The sequence below is a fragment of the Lissotriton vulgaris genome, chromosome 8 (genome assembly GCF_964263255.1).
Source record: "Lissotriton vulgaris chromosome 8, aLisVul1.2, whole genome shotgun sequence".
Classification (NCBI taxonomy): domain Eukaryota; kingdom Metazoa; phylum Chordata; class Amphibia; order Caudata; family Salamandridae; genus Lissotriton; species Lissotriton vulgaris.
This window is the reverse complement of record NC_141696.1, coordinates 469,807,445-469,835,247: the sequence shown is the minus strand read 5'-3', so window position 1 is coordinate 469,835,247 and position 27,803 is coordinate 469,807,445.

Here is a 27,803-nt window from a genome sequence, read left to right as displayed (position 1 = left end):
TTATCACTCAAGCCAGGGAGCTTCGGGTTGACAAACCCTGATGCCATACCCAATACTGAGATCTTGCCCCTCTCGGTAGCCAATAATAGGCGTAGGGTTAAATGGCCCTATTTACAGGACTCCCCTAGTAGGCTTGCCGATATATACGAGATCGCTGTACCTAGAATTATTGAGATGGGTGACTCGGGCCCCAACGGTCAAGCCGCAGAAATCCATAGGAAGTTGGCTCTCTCACTGGGGGATTTGTTCTACCCAGTAAGTGGGAATAAATGGTGTGGGGCTAAAAAGACACACCTCTGGTATGATGACAACTGCAGGAAAGCAAAAAGGGATCTCCTTTCGGCAATCAAATCTAGAGATAGTGTAGGAATCAGGGTATCTAGACAGCTCTATAAAAAGGCAATTATTAAAGGTAAGAGGGATTGGGAGGAAATGAGGTGGGAGGAATTGAGATTTGCGCTCCTTTTTAAGGATGCCAAGTCATTCTGGGCCATTGTTAGCTCAGGTGTAAGAGGGGGAGGGGAAGACGTTCTCCCGAATATTGTGCCCTCAGTGTGGGGGGCGCATTTCGGAGCACTATATACAAATGTGGAATCTGGCGACGTCCATCACCTAGGTTCCAAATCTGCCCATGAGTATAGAACGACTAGGACGACAAATTCGCTCCAGGAGGGAGACGTGGCCTTTCCGCCATCCCAGTCCCAGACCCCCACCACGAGTATCGACTGGTGGGGGACTCGGGCGCGAGGTTGCGGGTGGATTACCTGGAAGCTCCAGAGACTTACCTCCCTGAAATACTAGAGATCATCACCCTGAAGGAGGTAGAATCTGCCATAGCAAGGCTGACCCCCAACTCAGCTCCTGGCCTTGAGACCTGTTCCGATCTCAACCCAAAATATGGCCCCATACCTGGTTATCCTGTTCAATGTGGTTCTTACGGGGTTTGATTTACCGGACACCTGGTTGGGAGCTGAGATCGTCCCCATTCACAAGAAAGGTTGTCCGCTAACCCCATCAAACTATAGGCCGATTAGCCTTATAGATGTAACACAAAAACTAATGGGTAGGATCATATTGGACAGGATACAAGGGTGGATGGAGTAACACCAAATACTGACTACTCTCCAGGCTGGATTTAGATCAGGCATCTCAACCCTGGAAAACAGCAAGACTGGAGGGTGGCAGCCTCTACCTTGTCTTTGTGGACCTGCGGGCCGCATTTGATCTGGTTCCCAGGGAAAAGTTGTGGAAAGTACTCGCAGTTTTGGGTCTCCCACCTTACCTATTGAGCATCCTAACTAGATTGCATGTTGGCAATTATGCTCAGGTTAGGTGTGGGAGACATGGGGGTCTTTCAGCCCATTTTCCCGTATCTAGGGGTGCGTCCTGGCTCCCACGTTGTTTAGCCTTTTCATCAATGGCCTTGTGGATGCCTTAAATGTTGTAAAAGACAATGACGCTCCCTGGTTGGCCTCTGGTCGGGTGCCCGCTCTGATGTTTGCGGATGACACTTTGTTGTTATCCAAAACATCATCGGGCATCCAGCGTGTTCTGGATGGGTTTGTATCATTCTGTGCCTCGCGGGGTTTGGAGATCAACTTGGACAAAACCAAGTTTATGATCTTCAATACCCGGAGGCAGACCCGCCCGAACTCTGTCTTGAACAGTATTCCCCTGGAACGGGTCAAGACTTTTGTCTACCTTGGCATCACGTTGACAGAAGATTTTGGCTGGGATCACCAAATTCCTAAATCTGTGCTTAGACTATCGCAAATAGTAGGGGGTATCAGCAAGTTCCACAGAACAACAGGATTTAAACCGGTAGCTCCAGCCCTTGAAATCTATGGACTCCAGGCGAGGACAGCAGCTATGTATGGTGCTGAACTCTGGGGACACAAGAATACCTATAGCCTCTTGAGGGATGAGCAGTCCTTCATGAGGAATTTGGTGGGTCTACCACAAAGTATACCACTTACCCCCTTGAGGTTGGATTTGGGACTAGAGTCCATAGAGGAACTGGTAGCTGCCCGGCCATTGCTCTACTGGAGGAGGTTCTGGTCAGCACCGGAACTGGTATCCTATAGAGATGAATTTCTGGAGGTCTGGGGTCATATAAAAAACAAAAATATTCCTTGGCTATCTCATATTAAGGCCCTCACCACCTATGTAGGATTGCCCCAGCTATGGGAGACCCCCGAGTTGAGCTGCTCGAGTACACCTAGGGCACAGCTGTTAACCCTGGTAAGGGAGAAAAATCTACTTGCATTACACCGATTAACAACCCAGGGTAGGCTGTCTGTTGAGTTCCTCCTAGTGAAATCTGTACCTCGACAGGAGGAATTCCTAGATGTAGTCAAACCCCCTCTTGCGATGAAGTTATATACTCAATTGAGGCATGGATGCCTGCCAATTAGGGCATTTACCTCGAAATGGGCTAAAACAGAAAATGTATCCTGCCCAGCATGTAATTACATTCGAGAAGATGTTGCCCATGTTATGTTTTTCTGCCCAGCGTATATTGCAATAAGAAAATGCTGGTTGATCCCACTATGTAGAAACTTGGGCTTCAGGCAATATATGCAGGCGTGCAGAGTTTTAATGCACGACATCTCGCCACCTATTGCCTTTGCTGTTTCTCGCTTTTTACATGGTATGTGGCGACGAAGGAAAGGTTTTGTTTAAAGTCATTGTAAATATACCTGGATTAATTCTTTTTTTTTATAAACACCAACAAAAAACTATCATATCTAAATTCCCAATTGATAACTATTTGTTTAATTAACTTCTTATCTGTAATATCAGTCATTCATATTTATTGTTTTAATTACTGTGCTTTGTATGTATCTTATCTGCACTTTTATGGTCTTCGACCGAAATAAAGTTATCATTGAAAAGTATTGTACTCAGTAAATCGTGCATGCTTCGTTTCAACAGAGGTGCAGAGAAATAGAGAGGTGGGCGTTTTCAATAAAAGGATTTTTTGAACAGTCTTCTTTCTCATGCAAGTAAAGTGAACTGCTAGAATCATAATGCAGGCTGCAAAGTATAATGCATACAGCATGAATAGAATTATAAAATAATACTGTAAAAGCATTGTATGTTTTCCAAACCATATAAAAGTACATAAATAAATAACAATGGCTAAAAGTACTCAACTGGTGCTTCTAAAATACGCCTACCCCAATGTACCTAACCTAAATCTAGTATACGGGAGGGAGTAAGTATTTGTGTAGCATAGGTTTGGTTTTCTTTGTCAAGAATCTATCCAAGATTTCTCTTAGGGTCTAATCAGCTCCATACGTTAGTTTAGAATGAAGAAGGTCTGGTATCTCTGTCTCGGGACTCGATTTCCCAACACCCCGCGAGGGCAGCTTGGAAACACTGGAGCTGGATTCTCGGTGAGAGAAAGGACAGCTTCTCAATCAGTGCGTCAGCTGGAGGGTCGGTTTCCTTCGGCACTTGCTATAGCGAGCTGCGTCGGGCAAGTATATAGTCGAGCTGCTCCTAACCACTGTGTCTTGCTAGAGCAAGTGAAGGCATATTTATACCTTGAAGGTGCCTAGTTTGACGTAAAGTCGGGCATAATAACATCAGTAAAGACCCCCCAAGGGAATAGTAGCTCATTGCAAACTCCATGAGTTCTTGGACAAATCAATATTCAAGCAAGGGGAGGTCCCTGACTGCTTAAGCCGATTTTCCAAGAAATCGTTGTGACGTTTTGGTATGGGTGGAAGTTGCCATGCCTGTATTTGGACTGCATGGGCTATGTCTAAATATGGGTATGATTTCTATGCCTATATTAGGGCACTGTGAATTGTACCTATATAAGGGCATGAATCTGAGAAAATTTGCTCTGATCCTAAAACGCCAGGCGCGGTTCGTCCATTGGGGCGTGGGGGCGTAGCCCCCCCTGCCCGACGCCCCCCGCAGCTCCCTCATGACAATCATGTCAATGAAACAACATGACGTCAGACCACCGGGTGGGCGTCATGTTGATTCATTGACGTGATTGTACAGACGGCAACACAAGTACGCATGCGTGGGGACGGAGGGTGAATTTTTACCCGTGCCCACGCATGCGCACTTGTGTTTTGGCAGCGTTGCGCATGCCCATCAGGAGCCCTAATGGGCGTGCTGCGGGCGAGAGGGTACCTGTGCCCCTGGCGCCAGGATTGGCCAGGGGCGCTGTGAGCCTGTGACGTGTGCGGACCGGAAGGTAAGAGTGTGTGTTTTTCGGTGTTCCAGTAAACTAGCTTGCACAAATGACTTGAGATAGTTCAGTGTGTTAAAGCATCTGCTGCAGAAATGTGTGCGTCTATTCCAGGTCACCCGTTTATTTCCTGGCATGGGGTTTTGGAAATGTAAAAATGATCAGAATTTCTTTTTTGATAGTTGCAACAACAGCCTTCAACAGATTTCATTTTATAAACATTTTGCAGAAAATGAGTTAACAACTGTCACCACAAATATAATGTACTCTTTGAACTAAGGTCATAAAATTTCAAAATGTTAACAAACGGTAGAGGCGGAATAGCATGATATATGCATTTATTATTGCATGCGTGTTGGTGTATGTTTGTATGTGAATTTGTATAGTACATACCTAGGGCTTACAGGATGGCAAATACATGGGCGGTAGAAGGTTTCCAGCATAAAAAGGTAGGGGTGATGTAATATGTAAACTGGCACATCCTTCAACATCGATCCTAAAGGCTTGTTAGAGTCCATAATTTATTTTTATATGGTCATAAAAATACATGAATGATGGATGGATGCAGGGTGGGTGCATTAATGATTGTTCGGTGGATGGGTGGGTGGATGGGTGCATGGATGGATGCATGCATGATGGGTGGATGGATGCATGAATGATGGATGCAGGATGGATGGGTGGGTGGATGGGTTGATGCATGAATGAATGATGTATGGATGCAGGATGGGTGGATGCATGCATGATGGGTGGATGCATGATGGATGGATGGATGGATGGGTGGATGGATGGATGGATGCATGAATGATGTATGGATGGATGCATGGATGCATAGATGGATGGGTGGGTGCATGAATGAATGATGTATGATGCAGGATGGGTGGGTGGATGGATGGGTGGATGCATGAATGATGTATGGATGGATGCATGCATGATGGGTGGATGCATGATGGATGGGTGGATGAATGGATGGATGGGTGGGTGCATGAATGAATTATGTATGGATGCAAGATGGTTGGGTGGATGGATGGGTGGATGCATGAATGATGTATGGATGGATGCATGCATGATGGGTGGATGCATGATGGATGGATGCATGATGGATGGATGGGTGAATGCATGAATGAATGATGTATGGATGCAGGGTGGGTGGGTGGATGGATGGGTGGATGCATGAATGATGTATGGATGTATGGATGGATGCATGGATGCATGCATGATGGGTGGATGCATGATGGATGGATGGGTGGATGGGTGGGTGCATGAATGATGGATGGATGGGTGGATGGATGGATGCATGAATGATGTATGGATGGATGCTTGCATGATGGGTGGATGCATGATGGATGGATGGATGGATGGGTGAATGGATGGGTGGGTGGGTGCATGAATGAATGATGTATGGATGCAGGATGGGTGGGTGGATGGATGGGTGGATGCATGAATGATGTATGGATGGATGGATGCATGCATGATGGGTGGATGCATGATGGATGGATGGGTGGATGGATGGGTGGGTGCATGAATGAATGATGTATGGATGCAGGATGGTTGGGTGGATGGATGGGTGGATGCATGAATGATGTATGGATGCATGCATGCATGATGGGCGGATGCATGATGGATGGATGGGTGGATGCATGAATGAATGATGTATGCAGGGTGGGTGGATGGATGGGTGGATGCATGGATGCATGCATGATGGGTGGATGCATGATGGATGGATGGGTGGATGGGTGGGTGCATGAATGAATGATGTATGGATGCAGGATGGGTCGGTGGATGTATGGGTGGATGTATGAATGATGTATGGATTCATGCATGCATGATGGGTGGATGCATGATGGATGGATGGGTGGATGCATGAATGAATGATGTATGGATGCAGGGTGGGTGGGTGGATAGATGGGTGGATGCATGCATGATGTATGGATGGATGCAAGGTGGTTCGGGCTCGCTCGCTGCGCTCGATCGCTGCGGTGCAATATGCAAATTAGTTTACGCCTCACCACTTTCAAATGTCACCAGCCGCCCCTGTAAAACGCTATACAACACCAGCTTACACAGGCTGCAATGGTAGGTCTGTAGAGATAGAGAGAAGCCAATGGTTCCCTGAACTAGTTCGAACTGGACTATGCATGCAGGGCACCAAATGTGCCCTACACACAGACTATGTGGTGCTGGCAAGTGCTCCGATCCTGCCCCAGTACACTAAACCCTGTCTGGGAGGTGTTCACAACTCCCTGTGACAGGATGCCTATTGTTCTGTCTTCCCCTACTCGAGCTTGGCTCAGCAGCAGGAGGGCAGAATCGTGTCTCTGGTCCGCAGCAGCCATGTTGTGCTGTCTGAGTCTAGACGACTGGTAACAGGAGCACTGAGGACCTAACTGAGGGCCTTTACAGTGCTTGGAATCATACCTTCCACACCGTTTATGGTGTGTGGGTATGATTCCAACATGTTTGATACCAAACATGAGAGGGTTCGTTTCAGCCAAGTTTTGAGATGGTCATCACGTAATGACGCAGTGCCCCTCTATATGTTATATGGCTGTCTCACTTACGACCCGGGAGAATGGACTCCGTAGGCTGTAGGGGTGTCCTGCTCATGAAGGGGCACCATCACACTTAGAACCAATCTCCCTGCCTTCAGGATTGAAAAGGACTGCTGTAGGGGTGACTTATAGGTTTTAAGTGCAGTGACCTCAAATATAGGAAAACCTATATCTTTCATAAGTGGTGCTAGCACCAGTGTAGTGTAGTTCCTATATTCCCAATAGGCTCTGCGCATTGGAATAATATATCCTATAGGTTTGACATAGGATTTATGACTACTAGGTCTCTATCGAATATACTAAACTTAATTGTGAGTGCCATATAGCTCAGAGGTCACTACAAACATTCTCGAATTCACGAGAAGAGATTAGTTTCTTACAACCGCACAAACATGACAACTTTGTTTCCCAAGAATAAGAAATATATCTATAGAGTTGTGGAAACAATAGATAAGTATTTTACTCAGTCAATCGTGCATGCTTCGTTTCAACAGAGGTGCAGAGAAATAGAAAGACAGGCATTTTCAATAAAAGGATTTATTGAACAGTCTTCTTTCTCATACAAGTAAAGTGAACTGCTACAATCGTAATGCAGGCTGCAAAGTATAATGCGTATAGCGAGAATAGAATTATAAAATAATACTGTAAAAGCATTGTATGTTTTCTAAACCATATAAAAGTACATACATAAATACCAATGGCTAAAAGTACTCAACTGGTGCTTCTAAAATACGCCTACCCCAATGTACCTAACCTAAATCTAGTACGCGGGAGGGAGTAAGTATTTGTGTAGCATAGGTTTGGTTTTCTTTGTCAAGAATCTATCCAAGATTTCTCCTAGGGTCTAATCAGCTCCGTACATTAGTTTAGAATGAAGGAGGTCTGGTATCTCTGTCTCGGGACCCGATTTCCCAACACCCCACGAGGGGAGCTTGGAAACACTGGAGCTGGTTTCTTGGCGAGTGAAAGGACAGCTTCTTGATCAGTGCGTCAGCTGGAGGTTCGGTTTCCTTCGGCACTTGCTATAGCGAGCTGAGTCAGGCAAGTAGATAGTCGAGCTGCTCCGAACCACTGTGTCTTGCTAAAGCAAGTGAAGGCATATTATACCTTGAAGGTGCCTAGTTTGACGTAAAGTCGGGCATAATAACATCAGTAAAGAACCCCAAGGGAATAGTAGTTCTTTGTAAACTCCATGAGTTCTTGGACAAATGAATATTCAAGCAAGGGGAGGTCCCTACCTGCTTAAGCCGATTTTCCAAGTAATCGTTGTGACGTTTTTATACGGATGGAAGTTGCTATGCCTGTATTTGGACTGCATGGGCTATGTCTAAATATGGGAATGATTTCTATGTATATATTAGGGAACTGTGAATCGTACCTATATAAGGGCATGAATCGGGGAAAATTCACTTGGATCCTAAAACGCTATACAACACCAGCTTACACAGGCTGCAATGGTAGGTCTATAGAGATAGTTTGAAGGGTCTTCCATAGGTGGCATAATACATGCTCCAGCCTAGGGGGGATCTGGGGTATCTATGCCCTGGGCACCTTAGTACGGTATACTAGGCACCGATAAGGGTACCCCAGTATCCAATCTGGGATGTACCTAAGTATTTACCATAACCATTTAGGGGACAAAGCAGAGAGGCTGGGGTCCTCATTATCAGGATCCCAGTAAGACTAGTCGGAAAACAGCATTACATCAAGCAAAAAGCGGGGGTAACCGTAGAAGCAGATCCTACTTTCCTACACTCACCACAATAGTGAAGTAAAAATAAACCTAACTGTTGCAGGTATTCTGCTCAGGAATAGACCTACGCTTGGGAACATGGAACATCAGTGTGTAGGGGACAGAGTCACCATACCACATCAGTAAATATAAGCTTGAGTCCAACTAGCCGAAGTGCCTCACTTACCCTCCTAACCTTTCCAAAGAGACAAGCGATTTGGCACCTCAGAGCACAACACTCCCGACACTCTCAGGGATCGTGGTAACAGGACACACTCTTTCGTTCACTCACTTGTACTTGTCCAACATAAACTAGTAAAGAGACACAAGGGAAGTTTACAATGTTTATTTAAACTATAGTGCTCTAAAATGCAATCATTGCACCATGATTAGAAAACAAATGCATGTCAATAATTCCGTCAGCATGGTTAATAAACTATATATAATAAAAAACCTTGTCATATAATCTGACATATCTGCCTAATCCCCACCCCCACTACTGAAGCTAAGTGGTTAAGTGGTTATAAAATATAGATCTCTGGGTTTAGTGGCAGACCCAGTACATTAGCATACATTGGTGGATGTTCTACATTCCAGCTGACGCGACACTTTTGTCTCGGTACAGTCGCTCTGTGTGTGTGCTTTTTCAAAACCCGTTCTCATTTATATGACAAGACGTGTATTCAAAACAGCAGCTACATTCTTATTCTTCAATTATGTCTGAGTGCTAGTGTTTGACCAGAGAGAAGAACAAGGGGCAATGTTTTTGACCTTGCTTAAGCTGTTCAGACTAAATCCCAGGAAAAGAATAAAATGCAAAAATGTGCTGGTTCTGTGTGAAAATACAATGCGACTCAAAAGCAAGCGTGATGATTAGTAACGTGCAAAACAAAAGTAGTCTACAACAAGGCATAATTAGGCTAACATAGGGAAAACGACAATTGGCCATGCAAGAAACACACGACATAACAACCTCAACCTCTACAAACTACAATAAAGAAGCATTTAACATTCAACTCATGCTTTTTTTAATACAACAGAAATAAAAACATCTGCTCCACATTAGAACACCCCAGCAGAGAAGCTGTGAAACTGATAGAGCGCGGGCTCACCTGCTCAACATACTCACCTGGGTCCATATATGTATATATTAAACAGGTAAACCTACACACTCTATTCAATTGGGGTTTTACCGTTTGGATTTTTACCATTTATCTTACCAATCCAAGTCACTGATACCTATAGTCCTACAGGATCAAGGGAGTTAGAGAGAAAATAGATAGCAATAATAACATTTTAGCATTTCATAAATAACTACAAACTCAGGAAACGTTTAAAATCTTTATCTAAGTAAGATCTTTGAAAAACTATAAAACGTAAAACTCAAATTAATTTCTTATTCTGTTTAGACAAATGCAGATTTAAAAACATAAACATTTCAGAATGATTTGGAGAGAATATGTCGTTAAGCAATTAAACAGAGGGTGGGTGAGAGAAAAAGGATAACAGTACAATGACAAACACACACTTAGTAGTTACCTATTCCGGTGTGATGACCAAACCTGGTCATAGGCTGAGACAAAGAAATTAGATCCCAAAGTACAGGTGCCAGCAGAAAAGAACAGGTGCAAGCCAGAATCAGAACCAGGACAGGATACGGACCAAATTGGATCAGGACAGGACCACCACAGGTTAAGACTCGCACTAGAGTTAAAGTTCAAAAAGCCAGCGTTAAAAACCCTCTCTGCAGCTAACAGTCGAACCCCAATTGGGTCATCGATCTCCTTCCCAATAACCCCGATTGGATTATCGAATTTTCTGACAGAGTGCTCCGCCAGCAACTCTGCTCTCGATCACCTATTGAGTGCATTAGGTCAGTGACAGGTCAGCTATTCGGACAAGTCGGACAATCTAGCTAGCTAAGCCTACCCTAGTTATACTATTTTTCAGGTCAGTGTACCACCCCCAAATGTTGCAAATATGTGAATCCCACAATTTTATTGGACAAGAACGAGGAGTAGTCATCACACCATTTTCTTCTGAAGCAACTTGTTAATCATGTATTCATGACATCCCCTCTCATAACTTTATCAACCCATGTTCTTTTTATTCCTCCTGGTAGTGCAATGTATCAAATGTTTAATTTTAATAAACAATTTTATCAATTCAGCTTCCTGTCCGTCTTGGCCATGATTCAAGGCTACAGCTTCTGTAACTTCAGGTCTTGTTGCGCAGTCGCAGTTTCTCACTGATGGAGTTCAGCAAAACATTTAGGCCCATTCAGTTTATCATGTAACAATAGAAAAGAACAGTTTTAGTGACATAGAATAAATGAATACACTGTATACCACTTCTTTGTACTCTGTTCCAATTATTTTATTTTATACTATTGCATTAGAGATTATGCGAAACAGACAGCTTAGCAAAGCAGCGGTGCAAGCTTTTTGCACGTTAGGACACATAACGGCCATCTTGGTTCTATTGCGCAGAAGGAGAAGTTTTCCCTCCAAGCATATCACGTGGGCATGCACAGCAGAAAATCCTACGAAGCATAAGCTATTTTAGTGCAAGCAGATTATTGTTAGTGAAAGCACATTGACAAGCTTCCCTTAGATACCTATTATGTCGTGTAATGCAATATTAATAAGACAAAAACATGTTAGTTAGTACATTAATATTATTATCGAGAAGGTTGAGTACGAGCAAGTCACTTTACAGATAAAACCTTGCTCCATCAAAACATTTAAAAAGAACATACATGTGAGTATACAAATAGAAGTAGTTGCATTATTTTAAACGTAAAAAACAATGTACAAACTTTAAAATATTGTATACTTTTATACTATTACACTACTTTCAGATACAATGACAGAAAGAGACAAATATATAACATCGCAGAAAAGAAAGCAGTTACTCAGTCACATGAGCTACACTTACAACAAAGAAAGTGCATCAACAGAAAAAGTAGAATGTACCAAATATTATTGTAATGTATGCTATGGGAGGGCCACTCCAAAAGATGATGTTGTATTTCATTTAGGAGACTACAACCACCCCAAAATGTGACAGAAATAGAAATAAGCGAGGTATTACAGGATACAAATGTGACAGAAATAAAAATATGGAAGGTATTACAGGATATGAGAGAGACAAGCACTAGCTTCCAGAAACCCACAGCCAAAATCCTAAAAGATATACTGCCTAAACACATCACAGGCCTACTACCACCTACACCCACTTTAAAACATTTTATTGCACAAACTAAAAAAGTCAACAGTGATACTCCTCTGGCCCTAGAAGATACAAAAACACAGAAATATCTGAAAATTTAACGATGACACATAATGAGGAACCTTTCTTTTATATGACAACCTAAATGATGATACACATATCCTAATACTCTCTAAATCAAATAACTTACTAAAACAAAGCCATTGTCAAACCTCTATGGTGGATGAGACTTTCAAAATGTGTCCCAAAACAATCACTCAGATATACACCACACATGGTGAATATCAAAACACAATCATCCCTTTCATATAGGCCCTACTACCAAAAAACAATGCAGCACTTACTACAAACTCTTAAATCATATTAAACATAAAGCAAATAACCACTACCCACAAAAAAGTAATCATAGACTTTGAGCAAGACATGATTCAAACCATTAAAAAAATTACCACCACAAATCCATACAAGACTGTTCCTATCATTTCAATCAAAGCATATGGAGACGGTATGCAGACAAAATATCGATATTTAAATATCGATATACAATAATATCGAAGTTTAAATATCGAAGGGACATAATATAGAAGGTAAGTAATATCGATAGATTTAATATCGATATTAGTAATATCGAAGTTTTAAATATCGATGTTAGTAATATCGATGTTAATAATTTCGATGTTACTAATATTGATTTTTAAAATATTTTTGTGTATATTATTATATATTTATTATGTTTTTAATTTAGTTTTATGTAATTTTGTATTTTAGTACTGTAGCAGGTTGTGGGTTTATAGGGGAATAGGGTGGGAAGTAATTTAATTATGTTGAATTAATTATTAATTAGTAGGAATTAATAAATTAATTTTAATTAATTGGTAATTATTTTTAATTAATTGGTAATTAATTTAAATTAATTGATTAATTAATAATTATTTTCTGTAGCGGGTTGTGGGTTTATAGGGGAATAGGGCGGGAAGTAATTTAATTATGTTAAATTAATTATTAATTAGTAGGAATTATAAACTAATTTTAATTAATTGATAATTATTTTTAATTAATTGGTAATTTATTTTAATTAATTGATTAATTGATAATTATGTTCTGTAGCGGGTTGTGGGTTTATAGGGGAATAGGGTGGGAAGTAATTTAAATGTAATTAAGTAAAAAAAAAATTTAATTAATTGTTTTATTAATTATATAATTCTTAATTAATTATTAATTGGTAATTAAATATTATTAAATGGTATTTTATATTTTTTTTAGTTAAATATATTTTGCTACTCAAGTTTTTAATAATTATGTATTGGTATTTGTAAATGGTTTATATTTATTTAATAGTTAAGTTTTTATTATTTGAAAAAACATTTATTTATAAGTATGTTATTTTTACCCCTACGCTATCCAACACTTTCCCTACTGTTGCACTCTCTGGAGTTGGAATATTAATTGTTACCCCTACGCTATCCAACACTTTCCCTACTGTTGCACTTTCTGGAGTTGGAATAGTAATTGTTTCCCCTACGCTATCCAACACTTTCCCTACTGTTGCACTCTTTGGAGTTGGAATAGTAATTGTTACCCCTACGCTATCCAACACTTTCCCTACTGTTGCACTCTCTGGAGTTGGAATAGTAATTTTTACCCCTACGCTATCCTACACTTTCCCTACTGTTGCACGCTCTGGAGTGGGAATAGTAATTGTTACCCCTACGCTATCCAACACTTTCCTTACTGTTGAACTCTCTGGAGTGGGAATAGTAATTGTTACCCCTACGCTATCCAACACTTTCCCTACTGTTGCACTCTCTGGATTTGGAATAGTAATTGTTACCCCTACGCTATCCAACACTTTCCCTACTGTTGTACTCTCTGGAGTGGGAATAGTAATTGTTACCCCTACGCTATCCAACACTTTCCGTACTGTTGCACTCTCTGGAGTTGGAATAGTAATTTTTACCCCTATGCTATCCAACACTTTCTTTACTGTTGCACTCTCTGGAGTGGGAATAGTAATTGTTACCCCTACGCTATCCAACACTTTCCCTACTGTTGCTCTCTTTGGAGTGGGAATAGTGATTGTTACCCATACACTATCCAACACTTTCCCTACTGTTGCACTCTCTGGAGTGGGAATAGTAATTGTTACCCCTACGCTATCCAACAATTTCCCTACTGTTGCACTCTCTGGAGTGGGAATAGTAAATGTTACCCCTACGCTATCCAACACTTTCCCTACTGTTGCACTCTCTGGAGTTGGAATAGTAATTTTTACCCCTACGCTATCCAACACTTTCCCTACTGTTGCACTCTCTGGAGTTGGAATAGTAATTTGTACCCCTACGCTATCCAACACTTTCCCTACTGTTGCACTCTCTGGAGTGGGAATAGTAATTTTTACCCGTACGCTATCCAAAAATTATTTAATTTTTTTTATTTGTTTTACATTTTTATTAATTTTTATTTATATTATTATTTGATGTATATACATACATTTATTCGGTATTAAGTTATTAAAATAATTTATTAGAGGTATTATTAATGAAGTATATACTATGTATTATATTTTTATTATTATTAGTTTTTATAACATTATTTTTTAATTTTAAATATTATAATATATTTTTAACTATGTTTATTACATTTATAAGTATTATTTTGTTAATATTCCTTTTTTTTAATTAAAAAATGAATGATATTTTTAAAAAAACGATATTTTATGACATCGATATTTTTTTTCCGATATTTTTGTACTTACCTTGTTAGAGATAGGATCTCGATATTAATGTAATCGAAATTTTTGTTGCGATATTTTTGTAGGTAGATATTTTTGTAGTCGATATTTTGTCATAGATTCTATGGAGACACCTCCAACAATCTGCACCAAGTGTAGAATATTCTACAAGCAGTTAATTTGCTTTTGAAATAAAAAATGGTAGCACAAGCCTATGTCCCTGTCATAGGTGTAGCTAACCCCTAAAATTCAATAATAGAAAGCCCTTTCTGCCAACAAACCAAAAACAAATTAAGCCCCTAAATGGATTATTTCAAAGACACTTGGGTTTTCAGACTGCATTTCTCAAAACTCAGATGCCAACCCGAATACCAAATACAATGGTGAGATATCTCTGACAGCACCTCAGCATAGGAAGCCAAAACGAATAACGTAATGGAAGGATGGCACACTGCCTTCCAATCCACACTAGGCAGACACCAAACTACACTCTAAAGTTATAGAAGCTCTACAAAAAGAGAAAAGCTAACAACAGCTATGAATTGAGCAATCTGTTTGCCAAATTGCACCACCTAAACTTAGCAAACATACCAAAAGAATGCACTACATGCTACAATTTAAAGTCAAACTCTTCATAAACAACAAAGGAGTAGATTACATAGAAATATTAGCCAAAAGCATATTATAAAATAAATAGTAACCTACAAAAGATCCAAAAACAGTCACAAAATCTAAACCAACATGACAGATCATTTTTTATATAAATAATAAACATCATGTATCATTACATCAGTCTAAAAATTAAATAAAACTCCGATAATATAATTATATATAAATTATTTACACCAAAAAATGTAAACCTCATCAACTAAAAAGCTCATAGAACAAACTCAATCTATCACGTAAAATTAACACAACAAATAAACCACAGAGTTCCAAATACCAATCAAATAATATTTGTTATGACCACAATACAGTATAACTAACAAAAGAATAGAACACACTTCTATTTATCTCAAGGAATGCAAGTTATAGTGGCTTGGTATAGGAATTATAGGAAAACAAGTCTTCTAATGGGCATGGGGCCTAATTAGTGTGATTTTGTCTCAGTGAATAAATGTAACTTTGCTTATCCTGGCACTGGTTAATTACTTTTCTATATATTTATTGCACATCACAAATCAGCATGGCATAACCCAGATATGCAATGTACAGAGAGTAATATGCTTCTTATTATTATCTAGCATCTTGTTTACGAAGGAGAGGGAAGGTCTATTATGACCAACTCTCCTCGTTAGTCATATCTTCTTCCCTCACTCAACAATGAAAATAAACCAAATATTCTAATAAAGGTATATGTATAAATTAAAAGGCAAATTACAGATTCCATTTTACTACCTTAGTACAGTGTAACTAACTTGTGATGGTAATGATTAATTCATGAAAGATTCTGCATTACCGTCACTTTAACAACTGGATCCATACTCACAAAACCTGTTAATCTTCAGTCGCAGCCGGCATGACTCGTGAGTGTGGGGGCAGGCGGTTGCGCGGAGAGAGGAATGTGCGGGGAGCGGCAGATAATTTAATTAAATTAATTAAATGTAACACTTACCTTCGTCTTCGGTCCTGCGTCACGTCTCCTCTCTCTGCTCACAGGAATCAAAAGCAGGCAACCTCCCTCTCCTCCGCTAAGCCAATCACAATGCTGCAATGGCAGCATTGGGATCGGCTGGCACGCCGACCGCACAGGTGTCTATGGGGAGGTCCTTTTCTCCATGCAGGCTGCATGCAGTCTACATGGAACAAACAGGAGAGTGTGCATGACTGGTTCGGTCAGCCCTGGGGCCGACCAAACAGTCTGTGCCCACAACATTGGGCTAGCCACTCCTTCCCAACACACCCATCAGCCCGCCCCCAACCCAACCCTTCTTCTGCTTTCTCGCAATGCAAGAAGCAGAAACATATAATGGTATTTATAGCACTGTGAGAAAGCATTGGGGGCAACGCTCCTCTGTCCACGTGGAGCAGGTGCCCCTGTTAATATGTTTTTATCTCCTTGCATATATTTCAGGGGCTGCATCCCCGCAATGGCAGAGGAGCGTCGCCCCACAGGTCAGAGCCAGCAGCTAAAAAATAAAACAATATTTCATTATCGTTTTATTTTTAAGCAGCTGGCTCAGTGTGTGCTGGGAGGGGTGGGCTGGGGCATGACAGGGGGAGGAGGACTGCTAGTGCACTCTCTAACTGGCCTGTCGTCTCAGGAAGACCAAAACACACATGCGCAGTTAGGTTTCCCTAACCCGGCCTCATTGAACAGCCGGGCTGGAAAAACCCCACATACTCCCTGACCTAAGCAGAGCATCTTTCCAGGCCGCTCAGGCCAAATCCCCGCACTGCTCTCCAAACAGGAGAGCAGCGCAGGGATTGGAAAGGGAGTCTGTGACGTGGTCCCATTGTCTGCTGGGACCAGGAAGAACCAGCATGGAGGCGCGACACTGGAGGCAGCCGGCAGCTGGTGCGTTTAACTTTTTATTATTATTAAACTCCCCCTTCACTCCCCCTCCAGCACTCCCCCATGCCACTCCACCCGCCCCACCACTTTACTCATGTGGCAGCTGCTGCTGATATATTTGACTTCTTTGGTTGCTGTTCAGGTTAAATGTCTATGTGTATAAATTACACACATGTAAAAACAGCATTTCATAAAATAGATATGCAGATCCACAGAGAGTGATATCCTATTCATTGCTACTTTTCTGGCGGTGGGGTAGATCATGAAAATATGAGGCTCCGCCACCTGAGTCATGGCTTCTCCTCACACTCAACATTGGTAATAAGCTAGATATTAAGCTTTGAAAAGAGATTTAAGTTGATGAATTATATAAATTTTCATCTATCCCTGAACGCGTTAGTCTTCTGTCCTGGATGAGGTTGATGGCGGGTGAGCCACCAGGAACCTGCTTGTTTGAAATATATATACATAATATATTATATATACTTTTAATATGTACTTCCCCGTACATGCAACGCTTGAAATGGAACATAAAAATGATGGCATGTGCATACAACCCTTTTAAGTCTCAATATTCACTCCAGTGAAAATGTGGCTAGATAATCACTTTATTTTGCAGTATTCCTGGACGGATGTATTGAGCTGCTTTGAACATGAGTCAGTGAAACTAAAACGTAGGATACAAAGGTCCAGATGTAGGTAATCTCGATTTACCTACTCTTAAATACCGAATCATACCGATTCGATATTTAAAAGTAGGTAAATGGGATGTAGGTAATTTCACTTTTGAAATTACCGAATCGGAATGATTCGGTAATTACCGAATCGGTATTTACCGATTCGGTAATTGCCATTGATTCCTATGGACCTGGAGGCCCATAGGAACCAATGCCAATTACCGAATCGGTAAATACTGATTCGGTAAAATTACCGAATGTGCAAGGGGGACAGGGTGTCACTTTGACACCCTGTTGCACCCCTCAATTGTGCATGGGTGCACATGTTGCTGACATACATGCCCTTAGGGCATGTATGTCTGCAACATGGCACGTTTTTTAAAGCAAAAAAAATGCTTTTTGAAGGGTTTTCATTATTTACCACCAACTTCTAGTTGGTGGTAAATAACGAATTCTTAAACCCTTGTAGCACTGATTACAGTGCTACCTACATTTTGAATTACAGAATCGGTCATTTTACCAATTCGGTATTTTACCGAATCGGAAAAATTACAAATTCGGTAAAATTACTGATTCTGTAATTTAACATGCCCCTACATCTCAATATCCAAATACCGGTCGGAAAAGGCCGAAAATCGGTATTTTCGGGCGTTTCAGACCGGTATTTGGATACCTACATCTGGCCCATACTGTTTAAAAAAAGAGAGTTCTTGCAGAAAGTCTAAGAGCAGGAAGATGTGAAGGCACAGCAGCAAGTGCTCACATCAGGAAAAGATCCTAAAACTAACACAAAAGTTGGGTGTTTATATTGCAGTCTACACAGTAGAGGCTCCTACTCTAAGGCAGAGGAGCGTCACTCCACTGCTTTGAAGCAGTGCAATGGAAAAAATAAAATGATAATAACAGAAGTTATTATCATTTTATTTTTAGTATTCCAGTTGCAGTCAGGTTGAGGTGGGGCAGGGTTCCCATGATTTAGGGACGAGGAGTGGCAGCTGCTGAATATATGATGTTACAACGCATGCCTTTACAACGCGGTCAGTACAGCGACTGTGTTGTTACCATGCATACCATTACAACGCAAGTCATTACAACTACTTGCTGTTGGGGGGGCGCGCTGGAGTTTAGAATAGTATAAATCACTATTCTAACTCCAGTCTGTGCAACAGGAGGGAGGCCCCCTACAGCAAGTTGTTCTAATAACTTGTGTTGTATTGGCATTCGTGGTAACAACGCTGTTGTTGTACTGACCGCATTGTAATGGCACTACGTTGTACCAACAGCGCTGTAAATGCTGTTTCCCACTCGTGCTGCACCTAAAGGGCGCCTGACTGTTTGGCTGGCTGTCTCGGGCCGGCCAAACCATCATGCGCAGTTTGCATGTTCTCCACCCACGCTGCATTACAGTCTGTGTGGAGAACATACACAGGCTCCCTTTCCGTCTCTGATCACTGAATCATTGCGCTCAGACCAATCACAATGCTTCTATCAGCAGCGTCGCGATTTGTCAGGGGAATCTAGAAGCCTGGGGACTTCCTGTTCCTGGTTCCTGTGAGTAGAGGTGGTGGCTGGCGACGGCGACCAGCAGGTAAGTTTTCTTTTTTATTTATATCCTAACCCCCCCTTCCCCTGCCCCGCTACCATGCCCTACCAGCTGCAACTGAGTCCACAGGTCTCAGGAGTGTGTATGAGGAGAATTCCTATGTGGAGTAATGCAGCCCCATGAGTTCAGCTTTCGAATCCTACCAGGGGTGCTGCAGCCTTTAATCCTTCTGAGTTCGAGGAAATACATTCACACTTTTTCTAGTTTCACGGCACTACAAAATTGCACATGCTTGTGGCCCCAAGGACTATGTTATTGCTGTTGATCTTTTTTTATAAAAAAAATTATTGAGCAGAGAACAAAAAAAATAACATAGCATTGGTCATCAGGGAGGAATAATACTCATATTTCCACATATAACGCACATATATCATATATCGTATATACAATACACTTATATCATATGTACAGTGAAAAGCTGGAACCCATCAGACCAAGATATACACATCTTTAAAAGAAATAAAGCAAAGAGTCCTGAACACCCCAAGTTCATAAACATCAAGACAGCAATTAATTACCCCCTTTACATCTAAAACTACCTAAAGTAACTAGTACCGGATAATCATCAAGAATACAAGTAATCAGTTAGTTTATCTGTACCTTTTCCCATTTGACAAATCTTGACATTATTACTACAGTACAAAACCTTTACTTGGGATTAAAAGTGCAGTGCATTAAAGTGCTTAATTTTCTAAAGTGCAAACGTGCTAAAGTGCTAGAGATCTTGTAATACAGCCAAGTTGTCAAAAAACTTCCAAACCACTGCAAACCTTTTTGTTGCACCAACCCGTTTAGCATATGCTTCCTCAAATCTCCTTATTCTTGCCATTTTATTTACCTATTTGAGATAAGATGGAATCTCTTCAGACCGCCAATTTTGGAGAATTCATGAGCGTGCTACTGTAGAACAGATTGATTTATACATCTCTTCAGTTCTGACCTATCTTTTATGAGTCCAAAGAGTGCGACTTCTGTCTCGGGATTGATCTTTTTTTTAATTGACTGACTCATTGCTAAAAAAATATTTTCCCAAAAGATCTCAAGCTTCAGGCATGTAAAAAATGTATGAAGCCAATCTCCCTCACCTTGGGAGAGGCATCGAAAGCATGTATTGTCTACTTCCGGATGACATTTATTTAGCTTTTTCGGAGTATAATAAGCCAGCCATCGCGACAGGAAGGCCATCCTTTTAAAATTAGCCGCACTTAGGGCCTTACTTCCTAATTGGGCTATGACCTGCCATTCCTGATGAGAGAAAGAACAATTCATCTCCCGGGTTATTTTACCCAAAAATTCATCCACCAAGGGAAGTGCCTTGTGCTTCATAAGTAAGGAATACCAGTTCCCACTCCCTTCAAATTAACTTTAAATAGTGCATTAGCCAGTGGAGTTGGACCCCCGCTTAACGGGAATATATATTTTTTAATAACATTTGTAATCTGTATATATTCTAAAAACCCTGGCTTCATTCGGCTCCCTACCCAGCCTATTACTCCTTCCCAGGGAATCATTTTATTACCCACTAGCTTACCCGTTGAGCGTTGCTGCGATCTAAGAAGAAAGGAAATTTAAGGAAACTTGTTATGATAACATTCAATTTATATTGTGTCATTTTTATTGAAACATATTCATTTTAATATGGAAAACATTTTAAAGTGTTATTTTAATTCTGTTTATTTATTCGAGTGCTTGTGGATACACGGTATTTTTTGTTTTTCCGTCTGGTGCGTACACGAATAAATCAGAAGGTTTTCCGATGCGTGAGCTGGCCACATACAGTTGTCCATGTGAGAAGCATGGATTCTCCAAATCTAGTCCACACACTTGCAGCGATTGTCCTTGTGCTTTGTTGATGGTCATTGCAAAAGCAAGTCGCACCCGAAACTGTAAACGTTCAGTATTGGAAAGATTATGAGGCCTCTGGTTGGCCGGGGGGCCGATATTTAACAAATATATTTTTTTTTGCCAGAAACCTTAGTGGGAGTGTACTCAACAACTTTTAACATTTTTTTTTAATTTATTTTTTATTTTTTTGCCAGAAACCTTTGCGGGAGTGTACTCAACAACTTCCCAAAGTTTCATGCCGATCGGATGAATGGTGTAGTAATGCATAAAGGACAAACAGACAGACATACATTCGTTTTTATATATATATAGATGAGAAACTGGCTCAAATGCTCAAGGCCAATATCTTTCCATATCTTAACATGACTTGAATGAATATACAGGCCAAACCCCCTACATTCATCCAGTTTCAGAAAGGCAAATCCGGAAACATTTGCTTGTTTAAACAGCCATTAAAGTCGATTAGAAAAGTCACGCAGGGTCTTATAGCGCAACTTTTTCAGTAATTTAGATGTTTTTAGAAATGCTGGGATTTGTGTGCCAGACTCAGCAATCATCTTCTTAAAAAAATATGTGTCCATCTGATCGTTCGGTTCCACCAGGCATGTCTTAAGATTTAATAATGCAGCCTCGTAGTATGTGCGGATGTTTGGTAGGGCTAAACCCCCCTGATTAGTCTCTAGTTGTAGTATCGGCATTTTGACCCTGACCGCCTTTTTGTTCCAAACAAATTCCCTAAACATAGTGTTGATTTCCTTAAAATATTTAGCATTACATTTTAAGGGTACATTGACAAACAAAAATTATTAATAAAGGAAGAATTGATATTCTTATGAGTGCAACACGCCCAATCAGTGTCAAGGGCAAGAGGGACCAATTATCTAATAGAGTTTTAATTTTAATTCATCCAGCTGTATAGTTTATATTAAATAATTGATCTATATGGCATGAGACATTAATACCCAGGTATCTGATTGGCTCGTCTTTCTGGGCCTGAGTTCTTAAAATCGTGGGTAGACAGTCACCATTCGAGTTAAATATTAACAACTCAATTTTTTTTTTGGTTTATCTTATAGCCTCCTATTTGTTCAAATTTGCTAAATTCTAAAAGGGCTTCTTCCACGATCTGTTTTTCTAGGCAAAGGTACATAATTATGTTGTCTGCAAATAATTTTACTTTTGACATCCCTTCACATAGAGCTCTGATAAGGGAGTTTCCACGAATTCTTACAGCAAGGGGTTCAATAAAGAAAAGTAAATAAAAGAGGGGACATCGGGCATCCCTTGTCTAGTACCACCATTTATTTCCACAGTCCAAACTGCGTCTCCATTAATTATCACCTGAGCTTGAGTGCCTTAGGAGATATTTTTTCGCTTGTTTAACACTTGAGTCGGAAAGTCAAATTTACCTAAACCAAAAAAAAGTGCATCCCAGTTAACAAGGTCAAATGCCTTTTCAGCATCGACCATGTTAATGAGAGTAGGTATTTTATTGTTTGTCACATAATCCAGCGCTTGAATTAAGAAACGAGTATTTGTAGACATGTACCTCCACGCAACAAACAACAGTTTGATCACAGTGGATAAGCTCCTGGGCAATGGAAGTAAAGCGTTGTGCCCAGATTTTTATTAATATTTTAAAATCCACATTAAGAAGACTAATAGGCCTATATGAATTATTATCTTTACCACGTTTACCCTTTTTCACAAATTTAACCAATATAGATTCCTTAAAACTTGAGGGAACACACCCTCCTTGGATAATGTTGTTGAAAAGATTTACCAAGAACGTGGTCAGCTCTTTGGAGAAAGTTTTAAAAAATTCGATAGGAAAGCCAACAGCACCGCAGGCTTTTGCTCCTGAAATGGATTTGATAACCCCTATAATCTCTTTTTCAGAGATGTCTAGCTGAAGCTGTTCCACCCTAAACCCTCAAACTGAGAAAATTTCCGCTGTGTTCGGATTAATCTTAAAAAATTTAACAATCCAATCTTTGGTATCTGCCACCCATTAATGGTCTTGTAAAAGGAGCTGATTCATCTGTCACCTGGATTTTGGCCTCTTGTTTACCCCACTTTCTATACTAAGTATGATGAGAGAATGGTCGGGGAATGGATTAATTTCTATATCAGAGGTTGTACAACCCAGAGATTGTGAAATTAAGGAAAAATCGATTCGAGAGGCCGTATGGAATTGACTGGAGTGACATGAGAATTGCAATTTTGATGGGTTGGCAATTCGCCAGGGATCGATCAAAATATGCTCCTGTTTTAAGGCATCAATCACCCTTTTAGTTTTGGGTTTAAGCTCTTTTTTACTTTTGTTCGAGGTATCTTTTTTTAGGTCCTGGATAAAATTGAAATCTCCTCCCATAATCAATTTCCCTGGTATCCCCCTTAAAAGTTCACAAATTTTACACAGGGCAGTAGTGTCATCTACAATAGGGGCCGTGATAATTAATGAAATGCAATCTCGTACCATTCAAATTAGCCTCCACCCATATCCATCTCCCCTGAGGGTCTCGTATCACTTGGCCAAACTCCCATGGGAGACCCCTACAAAAATAAATCGCTACTCCTCGCTTTGCCAAACCCTCAGAAGTGAAAAAGGCATGAGAGTACATTCTTGGAAGAAATATTGTAGGGCAGTTGGTTTTCAAATGTGTCTCCTGTAAAAATAGTACTTGGGGTGCAAATGAGGCAAGCCATCTGATTAGGGCTCCATATTTTTGCTTGTTCAAAATTCCGTTCACATTGAGCGAAAGAATATTAAATGTATTCATCGTTGCTAAACCTGTGTCTATAAGCCATGCCAACTACAACAAAACTTTGATTACTCCTGCTTCTAATTCCAATGAAAGCTCTGCTATCGCTCATTCTACAACTGCTTACTCCCCCTTCCCACCCCAAAAGAAAAACAACTACCCACCCCTCGGTATGTGGAAATACCCCCCAAAGCCACACTATCCACCTTCCGACCCTCCCATCTAACCTACTGGGTGTCATGCAATTACACCCTGGTAACCCCGCTGTCCCCTGACCCCTCCACAATATTGAAGAAGAACAAAAGTCAATCTGTGTGCATACCAATGTCCATACCTAAGAACCGGTGGCAACAAATACTCTTAATTTACTATTGACAGTTACCTATCAATAAGTGCATTTCCTAACCGACCAGGTTTGTATCTCTGGGGGGGCGCCCTTAATATTACCATTACTACTGGTAATTCTCTGTACATTTCTGTATTCAAGCGCAGGACCCTACTGCTAGATACAGCAGTTTCTTATTTTTTTATCTTCCCATTTACCAAAAGGTTAACTCTTAATTGCCATACACAGTTGCCTATCTGTAGTACATTCCCTATCCAAACCAACATGAGTTTCTGGAGAGGGTACGCAGGATGTAGCCATTACTACTGGTAGCTCTAAATGTATACCAATGTTCAAACGTTAGACCCTGCTGAAATCTCCTTTAGCAAAGCCTGAGCCTCATCAAGGTCTGAAAACATAAAAAACGTTCCTTTGACCAAAACCCTCAGTTTGGACTGCTGAGCGGTTGATGCCTGTGCGCCATGAGCTTTAAACAAATGCAAAATTGTAACAAATTATTTTCTCTTGCGTGCGACAACAGCAGTCATGTCGGAGAATATGTGACACTAATTTGTCTCATTCACAAAGAACTGTCTCTGCTGAATAGCTTTTGTCAGAATCCTTTCCTTTATGTGGAAATCCGCAAAGTTCAGCAAGATAGTTCTTGGTATCATGGAGCTTGGGAAAGGTAGCGCGGGGTCTCAGAGGGCTCTTGTAATAGTGAGCTCGCCCTCAAATTCAGGTAGGACATGCTGTTTGATAAATGTGTTTACCCAAGCGAGGGGCTGGGAACCTTCTACCCCTTCTGGGACCCCAACGATCCGGAGATTAGACCTCCAAGAGTGGTTTTCAAGCTCCTCCAGCTTGTTCTCAAGGTTGTTCTTCCTTTTAGTCGCCTCTTTTGCCTCCCCCATAGCCAGATTCATTTGGTCTTCCAAGACAGAAATTCTCGCTTCCGCTTCCTGCAGTCTAATAAGAAATCCGGTCATTGCTTCCTCGAACTTCCTCAGTCTCTGATGCAAAGCAGCGTTTTCCATTTGCTGCGTTTTTTTCATTTTGTGGACCTCCTCCAGAAACAAATTCTGCATGTCTCTAATATCTATCTGAAAGACCCCCCTGGTCACAATGCTCTCCATGCCCTGGCAGGAATCACCTGGTGGGCCGTCAGCCTCTGTAGTCAACTTTCCTACTTCTGGGTCCACCTGGGCTGACACAACTTCTGTCAGTGCTTGCCCTTGGGATCTCAATTAGGGTTAAAGCTGAGATTGTAACAGGGGCTGAGATGACATCAAGCTCACCGAAGTATCCATCACAATCCTTCTGCCTTCATTTCCCACGTCTTGAGCCTGGATGGAGTTAGGAGTTAGTTCTTCTGAGAATCCTGCTAAAGCCAATCCTACCCCCGGTGGTGAAGCACTCAAAGATTTGGATGCTGAGTTTAGGCTCAGTGAAGAGGACTGTGACAATTGTAGGGTAGTTTTTTTTACAAACAGCGGGAAATCCTTTACTCCTTTTCCACCTTTCCTTGAACCATCCTGTACTGGGGTGTTTTTGTGGGCTGTTTTAGGCAGTGGGTTGTCTTGTGGAGAAGTTTGTCAATGCGACAGCAGTTTTGGTCGGCTCCGGTATGGCACATGCCTGATTAGCCATTAACTTAGGCAACCCTTCACGTTGAGGGGAAACAGTAATGGACAGAGACTCACCCTCAGAACTCTCGAGGGTGCTGTTAAGATCAGGGAAGCTGGAATTATTTCCCTTATCCTTTTCCTTATTGGCTTGGAGTGCGGCCTTTTTTGCCCGAGTCTGGCGCTCTTTTGTTTTAAGGCGAGCTGCAGTCTCTGCTTTATTTAATTTAGCAACAGGTTTGCCCCTTTGTTCCACCTAGGTTGTTGTTTCTTCTTCACAATAAAGTCACCTGTGGATTACAGTAGGGAAAGTTCTTATCTGAATATCTGCGCCTTTATGAGCTGAAACTCTCTCCAGCAAAAACAAATCTGCGTTCTTCCCCCCCCCCCAACCAATGGAGGCACTAGGAGGCACTAGGAGGCACTAGGGGCTGCTGCTCCAGTTCTTAAAGCGGAGTGGAGCTGGGAGTGAAGCTTGGTATTGGTATTGCGAGTGCAAGTGCTTTAAATGCTTTAATTACTTTTAATGCTGCACCTCGGGGACTTGCATACAAGCAGTTTAGTCACAGCAGAGGTAAAGGCCAATTATTCCACAAGCCCCTCCATACACTGCCACCTTTACACTTGTAATCGGGCTCACGTTGTCAATTCAATTCAATAATCTTTATTTCGTTGCAATTGCATCATAAAAGATATACAAAATACATAAAATTCATGGCCACATTATTATCGACAATATACAAAGAAATACAATCAGAAAAAGTGCTGGTGCATGACCAAATAGGTACCATAACCCTACACAACTAAATCATGGGTCGGGACTTGAAACACACATCAATAAATATTGTTACTCACGTTGTCCTTCCTGCACCTTATACCGTTGTTACAATTGTCCAGGCCATCACTGGAAGGCACACACCCCCTCCTCACCTCAAAGGGCACTGCCATTTACTCCTCTTTGGCCGCCGAAGAAGTGCTCCTTCTCCTCACTTGCAAGCACCAGTGCGGGAAAAGCGGCAAGCTCCCGGCCGCGGCCCCCCGAGGACCCTGCTCCGCTCAATCCGTGAAACAAATGAAAGATAGACGCAACACTGTGGAGGTTGCGTTGTCCCCCAATGATGACAGGACGCTTATCTCTTTACACCACTATTTATTTAGCAAATTACACTACTGCAGAGAGCGCCAAAATTGCTGCCTGTCTCCTCAGCTCCGGCACCCGAATCATCGCTCTCCTCGCGCGTGAACTAAAATGGCCGCCGTTCACGGTACGTGATGATGTAGCGTGAACACTAGAATGCCAACTCTACATATCACCTCCTTTTTGTATCACATGAATAAACATAGTCTTGGGGGCGTTATTGTCCATCACCCATCTCATAGTCCCGGAACCTGGAAGGTCTCACAATCACTCGCCCCCCCCCCCCTTGTGCATCTTACCGGGGTAGACATCGCTTCTCTCCCGCTGGCCATCACGGACCCCCTTTCTCTACCTTCTTGGGTACCCGGACTCTCTCTGCAAGTGGCTCTCTCCTCTCTCGACTCTGTGTCTCTGCTCTGGGAGTTTCACTGCCTCCTTGCTCCAACCCTGGGTCCGCACTTTCCATGTCTCCTTCCTGGGTGATGTGCTCATTCTCTGCTGTACTCTGATCTGTCACTCCTTGTTCTCGATCTTCGGAAGCCCATTGTAAGATCTTGTTGCATCAAGCCATGCGATCCTGGGAACACACATTACCATCGCTCAACAGCGCTGCTCGATTGTAAACTTCTTTGACTTGAAGGGGCCGGCTGTATTTACTGTCCCCCTTTTTCTGTAACACTGCCAGCTTGACCCTCAACCATTCTCCTTCTTCCAATGACGTGTACTTTACATTTTTCCTCTTGTTATAATGTTCAGTATATATGGTTTGAGCTTTCTCCAAATTTTTCTGTACAACAGCAGGACACCATTTGCTGGTAACCGTCTTTTCCTTCCATGCCAAATTGTTTTTAGTGAAG